The sequence below is a fragment of the Scylla paramamosain genome, chromosome 10 (assembly GCF_035594125.1).
Source record: "Scylla paramamosain isolate STU-SP2022 chromosome 10, ASM3559412v1, whole genome shotgun sequence".
Lineage (NCBI taxonomy): Eukaryota > Metazoa > Arthropoda > Malacostraca > Decapoda > Portunidae > Scylla > Scylla paramamosain.
In genome coordinates, this window is record NC_087160.1 from 20,525,917 (window position 1) to 20,531,931 (window position 6,015).

The 6,015-nt window shown below is 40.1% G+C and overlaps 1 long non-coding RNA gene across 1 annotated transcript in view; it reads right to left on the reverse strand.

Annotated features, from left to right (window-relative positions):
- LOC135104323 (uncharacterized) overlaps positions 1–5,352 on the reverse strand; it is a 147,006-nt gene extending 141,654 nt beyond the window's left edge. Inside the window, exon 1 of the long non-coding RNA XR_010270392.1 lies at positions 5,250–5,352. This is a non-coding gene — a long non-coding RNA (uncharacterized LOC135104323). The remainder of the gene's footprint in view (positions 1–5,249) is intronic.
- Positions 5,353–6,015: the final 663 nt, after the last annotated feature.

The window sequence follows — 6,015 nt, forward strand, 5'->3', positions numbered from 1 at the left end:
TAATAATAATAATAATAATAATAATAAAGTGTGTAAAGAAATATTCATCCATCGTCCAGGAGATAGAAATAAGTGCTAACCATTTACCTTCTATATATTTCCGAATTAAACTCTTGTTACTTGCTTTTCTTTCCCACGTAACCGAATTATAATTTTCTGTTACCGAATTATCCTTTGACACTATCCAGCTGCCCACGCCTCCTCCTCGGCCGCTCCTTCCCCCCCCCTCCACCCTACCCTATAGTCTGGTTCCATAAGTCCCTGTCCCCCTCCCCCTCCGCCCCCTCCCCCTCCCAAAGGACCAGGTGGGGACTAGGACTCAAACTCCACAAAACTACAGCCTTTCTGGTTATCGTCTCTCTCTCTCTCTCTCTCTCTCTCTCTCTCTCTCTCTCTCTCTCTCTCTCTCTCTCTCTCTCTCTACTCTCTCTCTCTCTCTCTCTCTACTCTTTTTTTCATTAAATCCTCTCTTCTGCACGTTCTACCTCTTTTTTTTTACTTCATTCTCTATTTTCCTCAAATTTATCTTCCTTAGATCTTCATTGCTCTCTCTCTCCTCTCTCTCTCTCTCTCTCTCTCTCTCTCTCTCTCTCTCTCTCTCTCTCTCTCTCTTCTCTCTCTCTCTCTCTCTTCCCCCTTTTCTAGAGCTTCTATATTTCTCTTTTTTTCCACTTTACCTTCATTTACTTCAAGTGGCGTTTATCTCCCTTTACTTTCTCTATTTTTTACTCCTTTCACCTCCTTATGTCATCCTACTTTATCACTATTTCATCTATTCCATCTAGCCTTCCCGTAATTGATTCCTTCCCTTATCCACCTTTTTTCTCTCCTTATTTCTCCCCTCTTTCCCCCTCAAGTACTTCTCATTATCGCTTCCCCCCTTTTCCTTTCTCTTTCATCTCCCTTTTTTTTACACTTGCATTTTACCTAGTCTGCCTATGATCATCTTTCACCCTCTTGCACGATTTTATCACTCCCTCTCGATTACTTTTCTCCCTCTCCTCTTAGGTACTCGCTGTTCCTCTTAGGCTTTCCACTATTCTCGCTCCTTTCTTATTTATTTCCATGTAATCTTAAATGTTTGTAATATTTTTCCACTGTCATATACATTTATTTTTCCCCCTCTATGTTATTCTGTCTCTCATCTTAAGTATTTCCTCATCTACTCCCTTCCCCCAGTTCCGTTTCTTCTTTCCCACTTCTTTTTATTACATTACCTTCCACTCCCTATATTTTCTCTTCCATCCTCATTCACTTATATTCTTCCCTGTTACTTTCCTTTCTCTCTCCCCTCCGGTACTTCCTATACTCCCTTACTGCCTCCTCCGTCATCACCCTCCCCTCTTTTCTTTCTTTTTCACTGCATTCTTTCCTGCCTTACCTAACCTACCTCTTCTTCCAAGCGCTGTTCCCTGCCGTTGAATAAAAAAAGGACTATTGTTACTGCTCTTAATGTGGTGTTGAATTATAAACGAAATACATGTATAAACTCTATGTATATAAATGTAATAACTTAATGTATATTACACGTACTATAATATATCTTAATGTATATGGCAGTAGATTGTTGTAGAACCAGCCAAGCGTATAACGACTGAAGGGGCCTTATATTTCGCGTCTATCAAATATTGAAGGAGAAAAAAAAAATAAGTAAATAAACAAATAGAAATTATATATATACATGCATACTATACATACTGACTTAAGGTAATATTCTCTACTAGGCACGTGAATCCTTCTTGTTTCAACGTATACATACTAACCATTCATTGTAGGGAGGATATTTTGACGCCGCCGTGTGTGTGTGTGTGTGTGTGTGGTGTGTGTGTGTGTGTGTGTGTGTGTGTGTGTGTGTGTGTGTGTAAGGAATAGTGGTTTTGGTTGATTTTCATTATTATTATAATTTTAGTTTTAGGTTACTTTTGTTCTTGTTTATTATTATTATTATTATTATTATTATTATTATTAATATTATTATTATTATTATTATTATTATTATTATTATTATTATCATTACTATTATTATTATTATTATTATTAACTACCATTATTACCATCATCATCACTGTCTTCCATTGTATCCCTTCCCTCACTATATTTGAGGCACATCTTTCTTATATATTCTTGAACACATACACACACACACACACACACACACACACACACACACACACACACACACACACACACACACTCATACACACACACTAATAATTCCTGTCCCAGGGAAGATAATGAACGTACAACGGAGTCTCAAATGAGTGAAGGAAAATATATGAAATTCTGAAATTGTTAATGATTCCAAGAAAGAAACAAAAGAAAAAAATATTCCTTGGTAATGAATTAAAAACATCCCTTCTTTTTTTCATTGTCATTATTTCACCTTACGTTCATATTTCTTAAGTTTTGAAACGTTCTTTTTTATAGCTTTATTTATTTAGAAGTTCATTTCACTTATTAATTTATCGATTATCTTATATTCTCAAGTTTTTTTTTCTCCCTTTTTTGGTGCATGTGATAATTCTCAGAGTAAATAGACCGGGAGGTAGAAAAGACGAGAAAGCATGCAAGTCTAAGGGGATCTAGGGGTATCTAAGGGTGCGGGGACTTCGTTTAAGGGTATCTAAGGTTGCGGGGACTTGGTTACCGTGAGATGAGGGCGGGGGATGTAAGGGGCATGAGGGGCAAGGCGTGCGGCACGAGACAGCACAGCGAGTGTAATGTAAGTGATGTGTTATATGTTGTTCTGTTTTATAGAGGAATAAAGGCAATGTTAGAAAATGTGTTTGGATTCTACCTTCATGTTGACGTATCCTTTTACACACACACACACACACACTCTCTCTCTCTCTCTCTCTCTCTCTCTCTCTCTCTCTCTCTCTCTCTCTCTCTCTCTCTCTCTCTCTCTCTCTCTCTCTCTCTCAGCTGTACACTGTAACGTTTCAATCATTAAACATTCTCTTTAGTCAGTCATGAGCGCAAGGCCATGCACACACACACACACACACACACACACACACACACACACACACACACACACACACAATCCCTCCACATATACACACATATACAGAACACAGAGGCAGAAGACAGGTGTTGGTATGGAGGACGAGGAACGAGGAAGAGATAAGTATAAGTAGGACTGACAAACTCCACAATCACTCTGCTTCCCTCCCTTCCCTTCCTCCTTCCCCCTCGACACACACACACACACACACACACAGAGAGAGAGAGAGAGAGAGAGAGAGAGAGAGAGAGAGAGAGAGAGAGAGAGAGAGAGAGAGAGAGAGAGAGAGAGAGAGAGAGAGAGAGAGAGAGAGAGAGAGAGAGAGAGAGAGAGAGAGAGAGAGAGAGAGAGAGAGAGAGAGAGAGAAATTCGAATCTGGTTCTGGCGCAGTACATCTTTTCATGTCCAAAGGCAACGTTTGATGGGGTGCAGCAGCGAGAGCCTTTGTGCTTTGTAGCAGATGTTGTGGTGAGTGTTTTCGAAGAGACGGGATAAAAGTGGCGGGTCTGAGCTGAGGTTAATCTGGATTCTTACCGACACACCTGGAAACAACTTTAACATGTATGCTAAGTTTCGAAACAATCCAATCTCGCGGGAGCCTGAGGAGACAAGAATGCCAGACAAGATATATAATTTACAATCAGAGGCAAGTGGCAGTGCTTCCTCCGCCAGCAATTCAGCCATAATGAGATGATGATGAAATAATAATAATAATACCCGGAAGAAAATGACAGACTTGTATACGAAAGCTAATTTCTGTCTCTCTCTCTCTCTCTCTCTCTCTCTCTCTCTCTCTCTCTCTCTCTCTCTCTCTCTCTCTCTCTCTCTCTCTCTCTCTCTCTCTCTGTCCACATTACATACCGCACCTGAAGTGATGTAATACAAGGAGACTTGCGCGACGTACAGTGTTCAAAATAATCATAGTGTCTCTGAAATGTCTTGTCACTCTACATTTTAATTTCAAGTTTTGACGCACCGATGTCTGGTTTGTGTGTGTGTGTGTGTGTGTGTGTGTGTGTGTGTGTGTGTGTGTGTGTGTGTGTGTGTGTGTTAAAAATATGGGAAACTTATAATCTCGACATTTTTTACTAGTAATGGAGATATGTTCCCCACTTAAAAGAGACACCTTGTATGTGCGTTAAACATGCATTTGTGTTCATGTGAATGGTGCGTAGATAAAAAAGAAAAATATATCGAACCATCTTGCTGGCGTACCCTGGGTTCTGTGATACAGCCTTGATCCATTAAATCATCCCCAGCGATTGTTGCCAGCACACTCGGGCTTTACATCCGCATTCGGAGATCAAAATTGCATGATCGTACAAATTAAATGACACGGACGTTTGTAACGCCCATTAAAAAAACACTTGACGCGTAAGTCCTACCAAGCACCACCACACCACCGCCACACCTTGTCTCGTCACAGCATCTCTGCTTTAACAACACCATTCCCACAACAAATATCAAAAAACAAAACGGCTCTTACACCTTCACTCGTGCAGGTGATCGCCGCCAAACACTGAGATCTCTGGGAATCGGTAAAAAGTAAAGTTTGCCCCAAGAAATTCATTATTTATCGGTCCGGAGAAATATTCATAATTTCACTCCTAAATGTGCCTTCAGATAATGACAAGATTAACTAGAGCTTTCATTGTGAACATTACTGTGGTTACGTCAATTTTAGGTCACCTTTAAAGTCTGTCATTATTTAGTCTTTTTTTTCCTTTTTACACTAACATTTGTTGGCCTTGGTCAGAACCTTCGTTCCCAAAAAAAAAAAAATGAAAAAAAAAGGGAGAACCTTTCAGTGAACATTCCATGCAAGTCCTTACGTACACTTCAGTTAGGAAATGATACTATTACAAGAAGTTCCTTGCGATCCTCCGGCACCGGAATGCATCACCGACCTTCTCCTCTTACACATAAGAGCTTCGAGAATTACACGAGATAAGATTTAGCATCCTTACGAGATGAAGAGAAAGCATGGGTAAAATTCGAATAATACAAGCAATAACAAGGCATCCTTCTCGTGCTTCTGGTAAAGGAGTGACTAGCGAAGATGTGTCCACTAGAGAAGGAAAGTACAGCGCTGAATGCAAGTTGCCAAAAAGGATGTAATTCACAGCTCCACCACATGTAATCTATGTCCATAAAGAAAAAAAAACTTCAGAAGATAGTACTTTGACATTTGTTCAGCATTCTTATATGAGCAAAATCAATGAAAACCATCGCCCACTTGTACCTTAGCTGGAGAACGGAGCAGACGATGAAAATGAGCACCTTACGGGAGACAAAGAGTACAGCACGAGTGTTTCTCCTGCGTTTTAGACTACTGGGAATTCGCTTCTGCAAACAAGAAACAAAATGTAAAAATCAGCCGGCAATGAGCATGGGGGAGGGTGCAGAACATTTACAAATCAGTTGATCTTTATGGGTTAAATTATACGAGTCTACACTTTATTATTGTTATGGAAATCCAGAGGTCAGTGACTATACTGTTTTATTTATCGTCTAGGGAGAACTATATTCCTACATCCTTTTTTGCACGGCACAGTTCAGGGACCTATGCACCGCCCTATGATTGCCTGCCTGCCTTCGAGGGCCCTGTTGGGTGGCCCTCACGAATACATAATGTAGCACACACACACACACACACACACACACACACACACGTTGCAGCTTTTAGTACACCATACATTTATAGTAAGAAACATTTTATTACACCCACCTACAAGCACGATGATGTCAATGCTATTCTAACAAGTAGTCTGGGTAAATAGATTCGTTGGGTTACAAAAGATGAATAATAATAATAAATAAAAAGAAATATCATCTCCCTTCAATTTCTCCTGATGACACACATAGGGAGTAAGAGAGGAGGAGTGACTCACCATCCTTCATCATCCTTCACCTCCCACGCCTGCACCTGATTGTGTGATTGTTGCATTGCGTTATTATCCTCATCAACCTCAGTCTTGTTCTTGCCATTATTGCCGTCTTCATAAATG